Source organism: Rhinopithecus roxellana, chromosome 10 (genome assembly GCF_007565055.1).
Source record: "Rhinopithecus roxellana isolate Shanxi Qingling chromosome 10, ASM756505v1, whole genome shotgun sequence".
Taxonomy (NCBI): Eukaryota; Metazoa; Chordata; class Mammalia; order Primates; family Cercopithecidae; genus Rhinopithecus; species Rhinopithecus roxellana.
The window spans coordinates 119,203,500-119,219,948 of record NC_044558.1 but is presented as its reverse complement, the minus strand read 5'-3'; positions in this window follow the sequence as shown (position 1 = coordinate 119,219,948).

The following is a 16,449-nucleotide window of genomic DNA, read 5'->3' as shown; positions in this document are numbered from 1 at the left end:
GTGAGCTGAGATTGCACCATTGTATTCCAACCTGGGCAACAGAGTGAGACTCTGTCTCAAAAAAAAAGAAAAGAAAAGAAAAGAAAATATTCTGGAATTCAATAGTGGTGATGGGTGAACCTTTGTATATACTTAAAACCACTTAGCTGTATACTTGAAAAGAATAAACTTTATGGTTAGGGAATTATGTCTCAATACAACTATTATTTTTAAAAAATGACCAGAGAATACAATTTTGCCTATAAAATTTGACCTGAAAAATTTGATAAATTTTTCCATATAATATAAATACTAACTGCAGCAGAAAGATTATAAAAGGCCACAATTGATCAAATTATATTTGGGCAAAACATTCACTGATGAGTCATATCTTTGTCATGAAATATATGTTCATAAACATTGATTCAGTGACAGTTACTGTGGCTGAATAAAACCTCAAATGGAAAAAGCTGAAAATGGTTTTGTTGTTCTCCATAGAAGATGGACTAAAAATTTAAATTGGCTTAATGGCATTCACACAAAAAATTATTTCTTAACCCAAATTAATTAGTGTTGGTGTTATTTTACTTAAAATATTTGTATTATAGATGTCAAAACATTCTTAGCCAAAATGACAGATAAAACACATCATGGCCGGGCTCACTTCTGTAATCTGAGCACTTTGGGAGGCCGAGGCAGGAGGATCGCTTGAGTTTAGGAGTCTGAGATTGGCCTAGTCAATATAGTGACACCTTGTCTCTACAAAAAATTTAAAAAGTAGCTGAGCATGGTGGCACATACCTGTAGTCCCAGCTACTCAAGAGGCTTGAGGCAAGAGGATCGCCTGAGCTGGGGAGGCAGAGGTTACAGTGAGCTGAAATCATGCCACTGCACTCCAGCCTGGGCAACAGAATGAGACCCTATTTCAACAAAACGAAACAAAACAAAAAACAAAACCCCAAACAAACAAATAAACAAACAAAATACATCATGCACTAGGATTGTAAAATTCCTCTAACATTTAAAAATCATTTGTCGTATTAGTTTGCCAGGCTGCCATAACAATATACTACAGGCGGCTATAACAATATACCAGAGGCCCGTCGGCTTGAACAACAGAAATTTATTTTCTGATGGTTGTGGGGGCTGGAATGGAAGGTGAAGATGTCTGTAGGCCTGGTTTCCGCTGAGGCCCCTCTCCCTGGCTTGCCACCATCTCGGTGTGTCCTCACATGGTCTTCCCTTTGTGTCCAGTCTGGGTCCTGATCTCCTCTTCTTATAAGGATATCAGTAAGGTTGGATTATGACCCACCCTAAAGGATGTCATTTTAACTTGATCACCTGTTTAAAGGCCGCATCTCCAAATAATGTCACACTTTGAAGTACTAGGGGTTAGGACTTCAACATGTGGATTTTAGGGAACACAATTTAGCCTATAACATTTGTTTGGTATTGCCGAATTGGAAACCTCAGAATGCATCTGATGTAGTTCCTACCTTCTCTCTTTCAGAAAGAAGAATAAATGGAACGTTACACAAAGCACGTTTCTCTGATTTTCCACTTTCTGTCCTAGGACAGAAGGAAGGTCTGTATTCAAGATGGAAACAAGTTCCTTCCATATTTGTTATCATGAGGGATGTCTTGTGCTGTGACTAAGAGGCTGCTCATTAGGAATCATGAAAAGCTCATTTGCATGGTTTAGCAATGATGCAGAATTACTTATAAAAATATGAAGAAAAATAGATAGACAGCATGTTTATAAACACAAAGCTGGACCACACCCAGACATTGTTTTAAAAAGTGCATCATGATTAAGTTCATCTTAGAGCAGTGTCAAGAGTCTTGCTTTAGAAGCTTTAAATATCTCCGAAAGTTACCCAGGTACCATTTGATAACTAGCATTTGGGCTGAGAGCCAGGAAAGTGAGAAAGGAAAACTTCAGAGGTAATTCGTGCTTGGTCCTTAGAGCCTCTTAGTTTAGTTAGAGAAGTCTAGGGGCCTCCTTAATTTGCTGGGGGAGAAGATGTCACAGGGGCATCAATTTTTGATGAAATCCTATAGGTTTTTTTTTTTTGGAGACGGAGTTTTGCTCTTGTTGCCCAGGCTGGAGTGCAGTGACGTGATCTCAGCTCACTGCAACCTCTGCCTCCCAGGTTGAAGCGATTCTCCTGCCTCAGCCTCCCGAGTAGCTGGGATTACAGGCACATACCACCACGCCCAGTTAATTTTTTGTATTTTTAGTAGAGACAGGGTTTCATCATGTAGGCTAGGCTGATCTTGAACTCCTGACCTCAGTTCATCCACCCGCCTTGGCCTCCCAAAGTGCAGGGTTACAGGCGTGAGCCACCGAGTCTGGCCAAAATCTTAGAGATTTATTTGAGACTCTCTTAAAAGTGTCCCATTGTCTGGGTGCGGTGGCTCATTCCTGTAATCCCAGCACTTTGGGAGGCCGAGGCCAGCAGACCACGAAGTCAGGAGTTTGAGACCAGCCTGACCAACATGGTAAAATCCCATCTCTACTAAAAATACAAAAATTAGCCAGATGTGGTGGTGGGCCCCTGTAATCCCAGCTACTCGGGAGGCTGAGGCAGGAGAATCACTTGAATCTGGGAGGTGGAGGTTGCAGTGAGCCAAGATCGAGCCATTGCACTCCAGCTTGGGCGACAGAGTGAGACTCTGTCTCAAAAAAAAAAAAAAAGGAGCCAGTGATGAACAGCATTCATTTACTCAATTCATTCATTTTTTTCATTTTTCCTTCTATCATATATTTATTAGGTATCTACCATATGTCAGACATTGTGCTAGGTGATGAGTATTAAATATGATCACATGGAGGGCACAGTTGAAAGACAGGTCATTAAGACAAGCAATTACCCTACAGTGTGACAGGTCTGTGATAGTGGAAACTAGAGTGTATTTAGTTGGACAGGTGCAGAGGGGTAAGAGGGGAGAGAGGGCCTGGTGGAGAAGACACCATGTATAAGGCCTGCAGGCAAGAAATGTTGATGGAACAGAGACATGTTCAGCTTGGCTGGAGTGTGGAATGCAGGTGGGGAGAGTACAGAGGAGAGGCTGGAAGAGAAGAGCTGGGGTGGGGGTGATAGACAGGGTATGGGAATGCAGGTCTCAAAGAGCCTTGTGAGATGTGATAGAAATAGAAGCGTATTCTGAGAGCTCCCTCATTTACTCCTATAATTCTGGGGTGTTCTGAGGGAGCTGTTTGCTGGGGGGTGCTCCAGCTAACACTGTGAGCTTTAGAATCAGATTGTCTGGTTTTGAAGCTCCACAGAACTGTTTCTTTAACTTGTTACCTAATCTTTGTGTCTCTGCACACTCCCTCCATCTGGAAAATGTGTCTAAAATATAGTACCTACCTTGAATCGCTATTTTGAGGATGAAATAAGATGATACACATAAACAACCCTAGAATAATGCCTGCAACATATTAAATTCTTGCAAAGTTATAGCTATTAACGAAATCATTAGTGCATAGCCCATCTTACTAAATACTAGTAACCTCTTTGTTCTAGAATGAAATTACATTGTTTGGGCTATTGACGGTTTCTTGCCCTTCACACCTTGAGTCCTGGGTTTTAAAATAATGGGAGGAGTTGGGTGTAGTGGCTCAAGCCTGTAATCCCAGCACTTTGGGAGGCTGAGGCGGGCAGATCACGAGGTCAGGAGTTTGAGACCAGCCTGACCAACATGGTGAAATCCCGTCTCTACTAAAAATACAAAAAATTAGCCTGGCATGGTGGCGGGCGCCTATAATCCCAGCTACTTGGGAGGCTGAGGCAGGAGAATCGCTTGAACCTGGGAGGCGGAGGTTGCAGTGAGCCGAGATCATGCCACTGCACTCCAGCCTGGGTGACAGAGCGAGACTCTGTCTCAAAAATAAATAAATAACTAAAGGGAGGAATTTGTTCTGATTAGTTTATGACACATGCTTGGAATTATGTTCTCTTGAGTGTTACTACACCACACATACTTGAAGGCAAGTTCCCAAGATGCTTATGGATAGGTGAGTCACGGAGTGATGTGAAAGTCCAGACAGCTGTCAGGAACTGCCTTCTGGTCAGTGGCTGGAGGAGCTGGGATAGTCATAAGCAGGGCCATTCATTTACTGCCAAAGAAGGCTTAAGGGAGCCAGGCCATCTTTTGTGCCCCATAAACCAAGTGGCAAAGGTTCCAAGTGAACCTCAGCATTTGTAGTATCTCAGCGGGAAGTTGGGTTGATGGCTTCTTTGTACTCTAATTCTTTTTTTTTTTTTTTTTTTTGAGATGGAGTCTTGCTCTGTCATCTAGATTGTAGTGTAGTGGCATGATCATGGCTCACTGTAGCCTCAAACCCCCAGAGTCAAGTGATACTCCTACCTTAGCCTTCCGACTAGCTGGGACCAGAGGCTCACGCTAATGATGTCCAGATAATTTTTATTTTTATTTTTTTTTGAGACGGAGTCTCGCTCTGTCGCCCAGGCTGGAGTGCAGTGGCCGGATCTCAGCTCACTGCAAGCTCCGCCTCCCGAGTTTACACCATTCTCCTGCCTCAGCCTCCTGAGTAGCTGGGACTACAGACGCCCGCCGCCACGCCTGGCTAGTTTTTTTGTATTTTTTTAGTAGAGACGAGGTTTCACAGTGTTAGCCAGGATGGTCTCGATCTCCTGACCTCATGATCCGCCCGTCTCGGCCTCCCAAAGTGCTGGGATTACAGGCTTGAGCCACCGCGCCGGGCCTCAGATAATTTTTAAATTTTTTGTAGAGAGGGGTCTCCCTATGTTGCCCAGGCTGGTATCGAATTCCTAGCCTCAAGTGATCCTCCTGTTTCAGCCTCCCAAATTGCTGGGATTACAGGTGCGGGTCACGGCACCCAGCCTGTACTCTAACTTTATTTCTTTCCTGGGATGCTAACAATAATTCCCTGGTCTAGTAGTGGTTGTAAGGACTAGGCATGTATAATAATGTCCTAAAAATACAAAAATACATTTGCTTAGTCATTACTTTGACAAGTATTTACTGATGGTGTACTATGAATGGGAATAGGCTGGGCAGGGTGACCTACACCTGTAATCCCAGAGTTCTTTGAGACCAAGACAGGAGAATCATTTGAGATCAGGAGTTTGAGGCCAGTCTCAGGAACATAGCAAGACTTTACCTCTTCACAAAAATAAAAAAAATAGCAGAGTGTGGTGGTACGCACCTGTAGTTCCAGCTGCTTAGGTGGTAAGGCAGGAAGATCCCTTGAGTCTAGGAATTCAAGGCTGCAGTGAGTTATGATCATGCCACTGTACTCCAGCCTGGGTGACAGAGCGAGGTCTTGCCTCTTAAAAAAGAGAGAGAGAAAAAAGGGACAAAAATATGGCTGGTACATAGTTCCTACCCATGTCAGATGAGACAGATATGTCTAGTATTAATTACAGCAATATAGGAATGCTAAAATAGGATTTTACCTGAGATGCTACAGAACCTACAGAAGAAAAACCCCTAATCTTGGCTAGGCGCAGTGGCTCACGCCTGTAATCCCAGCACTTTGGGAGGCTGAGGTGGGTAGATCACGAGGTCAGGAGTTCGAGACCAATCTGGCCAACATAGTGAAACCCCGTCTCTACTAAAAATACAAAAATTAGCCAGGCGTGGTGGCATGTGCCTGTAATCCCAGCTACTAGGGAGGCTGAGGTGGGAGAATTGCTTGAACCTAGAGGGGGAGGTTGCAGTGAGCTAAGATCATGCCATTGCACTCCAGCCTGGGCAATAGAGCAAGACTGTCTCGGAAACAAACAAAAAGAAAATTAAGAAAAACCCCTAATCTTGCTCATAGAAATCAGATGGAATCTTGCTCTATTTATTATCCAGGCTGGAGAGCAGTGGCATGACCTCGGCTCACTGCAAACTCCACCTCCCAGGTTCAAGTGATTCTCCTACATCAGCCTCTAGAGTAGCTGGGACTACAGGCGTGCACCACCACACCTGGCTAATTTTGTATTTTTAGTAGAGTTGGGGTGTCACCATATTGGCCAGGCTGGTCTCAAATACCTGACCTCAGGTGATCTGCCTGCCTCGGCCTCCCAAAGTGCTGGGATTACAGGTGTGAGCCACCATGCCTGGCCCAAGCTGAGTCTTAAAGGACGAATAACAAGAGTCCACACAGGGCTGGGGAAGGACATTCTAGGCAGAGGAAATTGCAAGCACAAAGCGGTGGGGACTACCAGCAGCACGTGGCTTTGGGGGAACCATAAATGGCTCAGTTTTCTTGAACTCAGGCTGTTTGGGAGGCAGGGAGTAAGATGAGGATGAAAAAGTAGGCAAATCGTGAAGGGTGTGTACATATATTATGGTGAGTGTTCAAGCAGTCACAGGGAGGTTATGGGGATTGGAAGGGAATGTTTAAAAATAGCTGGAGGTGAGGTGGAAATTAAAGGGTGGGATTTAGGTAAGAAATGTTAAGGGGCTGAATAAGGCAGTGTGGCAAGCAAGGAGCAAAAATGACAGATTTGAGTTACTTGAGAGGTAGAATTGACAGCACTTCACTGGTTAGATTGACTGGGGGTCATGAGAGAAAGGGTGGTGTCAAGGATGCCACCCTAGTTTCTGGTGAGGCCTCTTGGTTGGGTGGTGGCGCTGTGACTCATGTCTCACAGACCTTATAATAGGAGGTTGGATAACACTGGCACCATCTCCAACACAGTTTGATTAACAAAGTGCTAAAAAGAACTAAACCACCACAACAAGAATAGCAGGCTAGTGAGTTTCCAGCAAATGAGAAAATTAGAACATCCCTTACAGATCCATAACTCATAAATTTCACTATGGATGAGCTCAAGATAGGCAATTCTCCACTAGTTGAGGAGTCTATGAATTTCAAGGTGGACAATTTAAGCCTAAAACTGAAAACAAATTTGATTCACCTTCTTGTTTTTTTTTTTTTTTTTTTAAACAGAGTCTCGCTCTGTCGCCAGGCTGGAGTACAGTGGTGCAATCTTGGCTTACTGCAACCTCCGCCTTTGGGTTCAAGCCTCCGGGGTAGCTGGGACTACAGGCGTGTGCCACCCTACCCGGCTAATTTTTGTATTTTTAGTAGAGATGGGATTTCACCATGTTGGCCAGGATGGTCTCGATCTCCTAACCTGGTGATCCGCCTGCCTTGGTCTCCTAAAGTACTGGGATTACAGGTGTGAGCTACTGTGCCCCGCCAATAAATTTGATCCAACTTCTATACTCCATGCACATAATCAATTGTCCCTTTGTGTAACGAGTGTAGTATGGATTTACATAACATCCTGGAAATAAATGTCGTAGTTCCACTGGGGTAATGTGATAAGACTGATTTTCCTGGAGTGCCCTACCTTCCTTATTTGTCCTACTGAATAAATTCCTGTGTGTGATTCAAGGCCCAGTTCACATCCTGCCTTCAGGAACCTGCCCCATGTGATGTCAGCCTGCATTTAGCTCCCTTGCCCTGACTTCCTCTGCAGCAATTTGGGGTTTATTATAGGCTGCCTCAAATATCTCATTTTCATTTTCTCTGAGTCCCCAGGACTCATCTTATTTACCTGTTGTGGTCCTCTTGAAATTTCAAGTTTCTAGCCTCTACCTTTCTCTCTCTCTCTCTCTCTTTTTTTTTTTTTTTTTTTTTAAGAGACAGGGCCTAGCTCTGTTGCCCAGGCCAGAGTGCAATGGCGCAATCATAGCTCACTGCAGCCTCGAACTCCTGGGCTCAAGCGATCCTTTTGCCCCAGCCTCTCAAATCTGGGATTACAGGGATTACAGACATGAGAAACACTGTTCCCAGGCTTTTTTTTTTTTTTTTTTTGACAGAGGATTTTTTAAAAAAAATCAATCAATGATATTTAACAGTGTAAACAAATATACAATAAGTGTATTGTGAGGATTAAAAGACCAAAGGGTGGGGAAATTGTAACTATACTATCATAAGGTTCTTAAACTGTAAGTGCAGTAATGTAATATTCTTTGAAGGCAGACTATTGTAAATAAAATATGAACATTGTAAACCCTAGAACAACCACTATTTCTTTAAATTGACGGATAAAATTGTATGTATTTATTGTGTACAACATGATGTTTTGAAGTGTATATACACTATGGAATGGTTAAATCTAGCTAATTAACAAATGCAATATACATCACGTAGTCATTTTTGTGGAGACAACACTTAACATCTACGCTTTACTTTTGTATTTTGGTCACCTGCAGGGTAGCAAGAATTACGTTCCGCCTGCACTTAGACCTGATATGTGCCCACTTGTTGATGAAACATACGTTTACTCTGTGCCAAGCACATAATCCAGCCCCAATCTGCCTCCTTGACTTCATCTTCTCCTTGTCCACGAGGTTCCAGCCATAGCCACTTGTTTCCACCTTGGGGCCCTTCCACCTGCTCTTCTGGTTGCCTGGAATGCCCCTTACCCAGAATTTTCTTCTTTTTAAAAAATTGTTTTTCTTTTCTTTTTATTTTTCACTCCTCTCAGGTCATATCTATCCAGAACTTATTTTAATTTTTATTTTTTGAGACGGGGTCTCACTCTGTTGTCAAGGCTGGAGTGCAGTGGTGTGATCTTGGCTCAGTGCAACCTTCTCCTACCAGGCTCAAGCCATTCTCCCACCTCAGCCTCCCGAGTAGCTGGGACTACAGACATGCAACACCACGCCTGGCTAATTTTTGTATTTTTAGTAGAGACAGGGTTTCGCCATGTTGCCTGGACTGGTCTTGAACTCCTGAGCTCAAGTGATTTGCCCACCTTGGTCTCCCAAAATGTTGGGCTTACAGGTGTGAGCTGCTATGTCCAGCCTAGAACTTTCAGTATCAGGTTTCCTTAATCTCATTTCCTCAGGGAAACCTTCTGTGATCAGTCTCCCATATTATTATCTAAAATAAAGCCAGGTGCAGTGGCTCACAAATATAATCTAATGCTTTGGGGGGCCAAGGCAGGAGGATTGAAGCCAGAAGTTTGAGACCAACCTGGGCTACATAACAAGACCCTGTCTCTACAAAAACAAACAAACAAACAAACAAAATATATATTTTATATATGTGTATATATATATAAATTAGCTGGGTATGGCTGGGCAGGGTGGCTCACACCTGTAATCCCAGCACTTTGGGAGGCCGAGGAGGGCGGATCACAAGGTCAATAGATCGAGACCATCCTGGCCAACATGGTGAAACTCTGTCTCTACTAAAAATACAAAAATTAGCTGGGCGTGGTAGTGAGCACCTGTAGTTGCACATGCTCAGGAGGCTAAGGCAGAAGAATCGCTTGAACCCGGGAGATGGAGGTTGCCGTGAGCCAAGATCACGCCATTGAACTCCAGCCTGGCGACAGAGTGAGATGCCATCTTAAAAAAAAAAAAAAAAAAAAAAAGCCGGGCTTGGTGGCTCATGCCTGTAATCCCAGCACTTTGGGAGGCCAAGGCGGGCGGATCACAAGGTCAGGAGATCGAGACCATCCTGGCCAATATAGTGAAACCCTATCTCTACTAAAAATACAAAAATTAGCCAGGCGTGGTGGCGCATGCCTGTAATCCCAGCTACCCGTGAGGCGGAGGCAGGAGAATCCCTTGAACCAGGGAGTTGGAGGTTGCAGTGAGCTGAGATCATGTCACAGCACTCTAGCCTGGCAACACAGCGAGACTCTGTCTCAAAAAAAAATAAATAAAATAAATAAATAAATTAGCTTGGTGTGATGGTGAGTCTGTAGTCTCAAGTACTTGCAAAGCTGAGGCAGGAGAATTGGTTGAGCCCAGGCATTTGAGGTTGCACCGAACTATGTTCATGCCACTGTACTTCAGCCTGGGTAATAGTGAGACCTTGCCAAAAAAAAAAAAAAAAAAAAAAAGCAAATCAACTCTCTTGTTTAATTGTTTATGGTCCATGTCCCCCTGTCTGGATGTAAACTACACAAGGGCAGCATTATGTTGCCTAATTCTTAGTAGGTGCTCTGTAGGTACATTTCGAATGGATGAATATGCTGTTAGGTGCACAGGCACCTGCCTTGCTAGAGTTCACAGACTTTGTGGAGAAGACAGGTAGTAAGTACCTTCGTGTAACAAATAAAACAAATGAAACAGTGCATGTAGAAACATGGTGACTTGGCCGGGCGCGGTGGCTCAAGCCTGTAATCCCAGCACTTTGGGAGGCCGAGACGGGCGGATCACGAGGTCAGGAGATCGAGACCATCCTGGCTAACACGGTGAAACCCCGTCTCTACTAAAAAATACAAAAAACTAGCCGGGCGAGGTGGCGGGCGCCTATAGTCCCAGCTACTCTGGAGGCTGAGGCAGGAGAATGGCGTGAACCCGGGAGGCGGAGCTTGCAGTGAGCAGAGATCCCGCCACTGCACTCCAGCCTGGGCGACAGAGCGAAACTCCGTCTCAAAAAAAAAAAAAAAAAAAAAAAAAAAGAAACATGGTGACTTAGCTGGGCACGGTGGCTCACGCCTGTAATCCCAGCACTTTGGGAGGCCGACGTGGGCAGATCACTTTAAGCTTGAAGTTGGAGACCAGCCTGGCCAACATGGCAAAACCTCGTCTCTACTAAAAACACAAAATTAGCCGGGCGTGGTGGCACTTACCTGTAATCTCATCTACTTGGGAGACTGGGGCAGGAGAATCGCTTGAACCCGGGAGGCGGAAGTTGCAGTGAGCCGAGATTGCACCATTGCACTCCAGCCTGCGCAACAAGAGCGAAACTCCATCTCAAAAAAAAAAAAAAAAAAAAAGAAGAAGAAATATGGTGACTTATACCAAAGAAGGGTAATTTAGAATTTAGTCTATGGGTTCCAGGGAGTGTCTCTTTCAACCTAGCAAAGTTTAAGCGGAGTCCAGAAGGATTTCACAACTCCTTTACCCACTGCTAAATAGGAACCAGTTTTCTTGTGCGTTATGCTACCTGGAATCTCCTTCAGTTTTGACTCCTAGGACAAGATCTTTGGTTATTGATGGGATACAGAGGTAATGAACCCTTCTAGTGATTTTAAGGCACTCAGTACTTTTAAGATATATTACAAACAAATAGTCCGTTTTAGTTCATAATAAATAATAATGCTTCACTCCAGCAATTTCACCATCATATTTATTAATGGAACTCAGCATTACAACTGTTCATGCATTCATTTAACTCCCACAAATGTTAAGCTGATGCCACGATCTACTGACAAATCCCGTTACTCGGTCTCCTTTTTTATGCTGAGGCAGTTAACCTTCACGCTGTTGTGGTTGTTTGTTCCACCACTAAAGCACCAGTGAGTTAGAATTTAATTGGAGAGAGTTTTTTTCCTCCTCCTGTTTTGTGATATTGCTAGTGAAGCACTTTCTCAGAAGCATTTTTGGGTGGCTACGCTGATGATCTACTTTTTTTTTTTTTTTTTTTTTTTTTGAGACGGAGTCTCGCTGTGTCGCCCAGGCTGGAGTGCAGTGGCCGGATCTCAGCTCACTGCAAGCTCCGCCTCCCGGGTTTACACCATTCTCCTGCCTCAGCCTCCCGAGCAGCTGGGACTACAGGCGCCCGCCACCTCGCCCGGCCAGCTTTTTGTATTTTTTAGTAGAGACGGGGTTTCACCGTGTTAGCCAGGATGGTCTCGAACTCCTGACCTCGTGATTCGCCCGTCTCGGCCTCCCAAAGTGCTGGGATTACAGGCTTGAGCCACCGCGCCCGGCCCCCAGATGATCTACTTTTAAAAATGGTCTCTTTAGTTATTAATTCAACTCAAACTTGCACTTCGTATCAAAAATGTCACTGCCACATGGCTGATGGATAAATACTTCATTGCTAGGAGCAGAGCCAAATAAACAATCACAGCTTTCCCTTGCCCTGTTTTATAACCCACTATAACTATAACTATCTCTCCATATATTTATTTCATTGCTGCGAAAATTGATGTTTGCTGATTCAAAGTCTAGTTAGGGCTCATCTCTAGGGTCAACTGAAAAGGTCTTTGTGTTTGGAGAATCAAATTATAATTTCAGCCAGTTTCATCATCTCTTCAGCAGAAAAATGAGTCTGTGACCAGAATGCACACTATGTATGTAGGCTGGAAGGTGGGACTTCATTATTCCAAAGCTGCAGCCAAGCACCAAAGGGCACAAATCAGAGAAGGAATGGGTATTGTTGGAGTCCTCTGTTTTCCAGCCCTCTTTCTTTCTGTGTGACCTTGGACAAATGTCACCTCTCTACACTGCAGCTTCTTCCCTGTGAAATCAAGAGGGTGGATGGGATTATCTGTGGGCTCTGGAAGGCAGCCAGAAAATTCATTGAGGGGGTTGTGGAAATCTCTTATTATGGAAAACTTATTTGGGAGGGTTGCTAGGGGGCTCAGTGGCTAGCTTTTGGCTGCTTTGAAACCAGTGAGAGAGAGAGAGAGAATAGAAAATTGTGCTTACTGTGTAAACAGTTAATAGCGCTATCAATTTCGACCTCATTGCCATATAATGGAGATAAGAATCTCATTATTCAGAGACATGCAAATGTAGCGATTTTAGTCTTTACACACAGCCACTTAATCACCATGCCACTCACACTATGTAATTTGCTCTGTGAACTCAGGCACATAAAAAATGTCACCCTAATCACTGCCAGTCATGGCATCAGTGAAGACAGCACCAGAATAATAGGTGTTTGAAAGGGGACATGCTGAGGACTGCACTCTTGCAAAGCAAAAACAGAGAGCCTAACATAATGGGCTCTGATTGGCTTTGCAGAGCAACTGGCTGGAAATTGACACGGCTGCCCCCAAAATGGCGGCAAAGTTTGAAGTTGGCCCTAAAAGATCAGTCTTCAAACTGGACTAGTAGGATTGGAAATGAGAGCTCTCAGTGGCCTTGAAGAGAGCCATATCACTCATTTCCACTATGCCAGAAATATAGACCTTTAGGAATTTCTTTGGCCTAGACCTGTGCTGTCCAAGATGGCAGCCACTAGCCACATGTGGCTACTGAGTACTTCTTTTTTTTTTGACAGAGTCTCCCTCTGTCACCCAGGCTGGATTGCAGTGGCACGATCTTGGCTCAATGCAACCTTTGCCCTGGATTCAAGTGATTCTCCTGCCTCAGCCTCCCAAGTAGCTGGGATTATAGGCACCTGCCACCATGCCCGACTAATTTTTTTTTTTTTTGTAATAGAGACTGAGTTTCACCATGGCCAGGCTGGTCTCGAACTCCTGACCTGAGGTGATCCGCCCGCCTCAGCCTACCAAAGTGCTGGGATTACAGGTGTGAGCCACTGCACCCAGCTGCTACTGAGTACTTGAAATATGGTCAGTGCCACTGAGTGTAAATGTAAAATGCACACTGGATTTCAAAGACTTTGTCCAAAAAAAAAAAAAAAGAAAGAAAGAAATAAAGAAATGTAAATCAAAAAGAGAATGGCAGGTGCAGTGGCTCATGCACTTTGGTAGGCTGAGGAAGGCAGATCATTTGAGGTCAGGAGTTCAAAACCAGCCTGGCCAACGTGGTGAAACCGTCTCTACTAAACATACAAAAATTAGCCAGACATGGTGGCACGTGCTAATTAATCCCAGCTACCCAGGTGGCTGAGGCAGGAGAATCACTTGAACCCAGGAGGCAAGGTTGCAGTGAGCTGAGATCGAGCCACTGCACTACAGCCTGGGCGACAGAGTGAGACTCTGTCTCCAAAAAAAAAAAAAAAAGTAAAATAGCTCAGTAATAATTTTTATATTGATCACACGTTGAAAAAATATATTGGATATATTAGGTTAAATATAATGTATTAAAATTAATTTCTTTTGTGTCTTTTTACTTTTTTAGTGTTACTATTTAGAAAATTTAAAATTATATGTAGCTCACATTTTGTTTCTGTTGGACAACACCGGCCTACAGAAATGAGATGCTTGATTCCTCTAGTTGCTAAGAGACTCTATCTTGTTTTTCTTGCTCTCCTTACAAACTCAAGTTCCTTTAGAGATTCTTCATGTTGATACAAGGAGCCTGCTTCCTCATTTGCCAGTTGGGTGCAGAGTTCTTCCTGTCAGCCCACTCATCATGCTCATCATACCTTGCTGCCAGCAAGACTCTCTATGCTGATGACTCGAGGAAAACACGCTCCTCTGGTTGCAAAGAAGGCATTGTTTCTAAAGGCACCTGTCTCATAGCTCTAGATGGATTATGACCCATGGCGGTCATTGGACTGTAAACCTGACACAGGTTTAACCTTCTGATGGAGCTTGGTTTTTGTCCTAGAAAAACTATAAAGGAGAAAAACAGTGGCACATAAAGAACAGCTTATGGTGTAAAGAGAAGCGGGAGTCCTGGGTCAATGTTAGAAGACATGAATGCAAATCCCTGGCTGGCTATTAACTAACTTAGTTTGATTTGGACAAATCACTGTATTTGAGCCTGTTTCTCTATCAGATGCCTATAAAATGAACTCAAAAATGCTTTCTTCAGAAAATTGCCCAAATATTAAATGACCAGCCTGGCCAACATGGTGAAACCCTGTATCTACTACCAAAAAAAAAAAAAAAAATTAGCCAGGAATAGTGGTGGGCACCTGTAATCCCAGCTACTCGGGAGGCTGAGGCAGGAGAATCGCTTGAACCTGGGGCGGAGGTTGCATTGAGCCAAGATCGTATAAGAAAGTAATTGTGGGCTTGGCATGGTGGCTCACACCTATAATCCCAATACTTTGGGAGGCTGGAGTGGGAGGATCGCTTGAGGCCAGGAGTTCAAGACCAGCCTGGGTAACCTGGCAAGACCTCATCTCTACAAAAAATAAAAAACATAGCCTAGCATGGTGGCATGTGATTGTGGTCCCAGCTACTTGGGAGGCTGAGATGAGAGGATCACTTGAGCCCAGGAGGTTGAAGCTACCGTGAACCACACGTCACTTTACTCCTGCCTTCCAGCCTGGGAGACAGATTGATACCCTGCCAAAAAAAAAGAGCTTGTTAATTACAAAGCTTTATTTATGGTGGCAGTTTTATTGTAGAGGGGTAAATCCTGTGGACAGATTGTTGTGTTTGGCCAGAAAAGTGTTTTTTGTTTAGTTGAATGGGAATGCTTCTAGTTTGTCACAGACTTTATCGCTTTTATCTTAATTCTCCTGCCTGGCTGCTGAAGACAGGTATGTTTGTGTACCTTGCAAAAATAAGAAGTGCAATGCGTAGTAACACAACTATGTTGCTGAGTGTAGCCTGTGTAGTAGGCACTATGTACTAGGTACTATGCTAGATGCTAGCTGATGCAGTTCCTATCCCTGGGAGCTCTCAGCCAGCACATAAATTATAGCACAACCAAGGCCAGATAAACAGACACTTACCAAGTACCTGCTGTGGGCTGGCCACTGTTCTAAGCTACCGGGATAAAATTTGTACTGCTCAGAACAAATTATATGGGGATTAGGAAGAAAGACGAGCAACTAACTGCCTTGGGGGCGGCTGTTCAAGAGGAAGTGGGGAGATTCAAGAAAGAAAAGTAACATTTTTGAGCCAAGACTGGGCCATGTGTAAGATAAGGCACTTGTCATGCACTTTCATCCTCTGAAAACAGCTCTCAGAAGTAGATATTATTATCTTCATTTTGCAAAGTAGTGCAGGTTATGAGACCTGCCCAAGGTCACATACAAGGGACAAAGCTAGGATGTGAATCCAGGTCCTTCTTAGTGGGCCTCAGCCCACAGTATGCCCACTCTGCTTCTCCCAGGGATTAATGAAAGAATGATTAATCACAGTTGTTTTATTTCTGTTTGTAGGGTTTTCTCTCCTACACCCTAATAAACCCAAAGTTTACTTACTATTAAAGTTACAATGAAGTACTTATGAATGCATACAAATTTGTACCACAAGTGCTTATTTTTTCAAGAAAATTACCTGATATAATATTAACGACAAGATGAAATAAAGATAGGACTCATGAGTTTTGTCCTGTTTTTTTGTTTTTTTTTTTTTTTTGAGATAGAGTCTCGCTGTGTCACCCAGCCTGGACTGCAGTGGCGCGATCTCAGCTCACTACAAGCTCCGCCTCCCGGGTTCACGCCATTCTCCTGCCTCAGTCTCCCGAGTAGCTGCGACTACAGGCGCCCGCCACCACGTCCGGCTAATTTTTTGTATTTTTTAGTAGAGACGGGGTTTCACCGTGTTAGCCAGGATGGTCTCGATCTCCTGACCTCATGATCCACCCGCCTCGGCCTCCCAAAGTGCTGGGATCACCGCGCCCGGCCTTGCCCTGTTTTAAAGTCACCTTATGGAACAATAATACATCATGAAATCAATCGTACCTCTAGGAAATTTACCACTGGAGCTCTCTTCCACTGATGTGGATGTTCTAATTGGTCTCAGGTGGCTGTCTCTGCCATTTTGGTGACTGGCTAGAATTCAAGGGTATTTTTGAAGACGGCACCTGGAATTCACAAAACATGGCTAATTCTTCTGAAAATGGGACACAACCTTCAAAGAGGAGTCGTAAAAACGTCAGGCATCATTTGGTGCTCCTTCATCTCCTAAG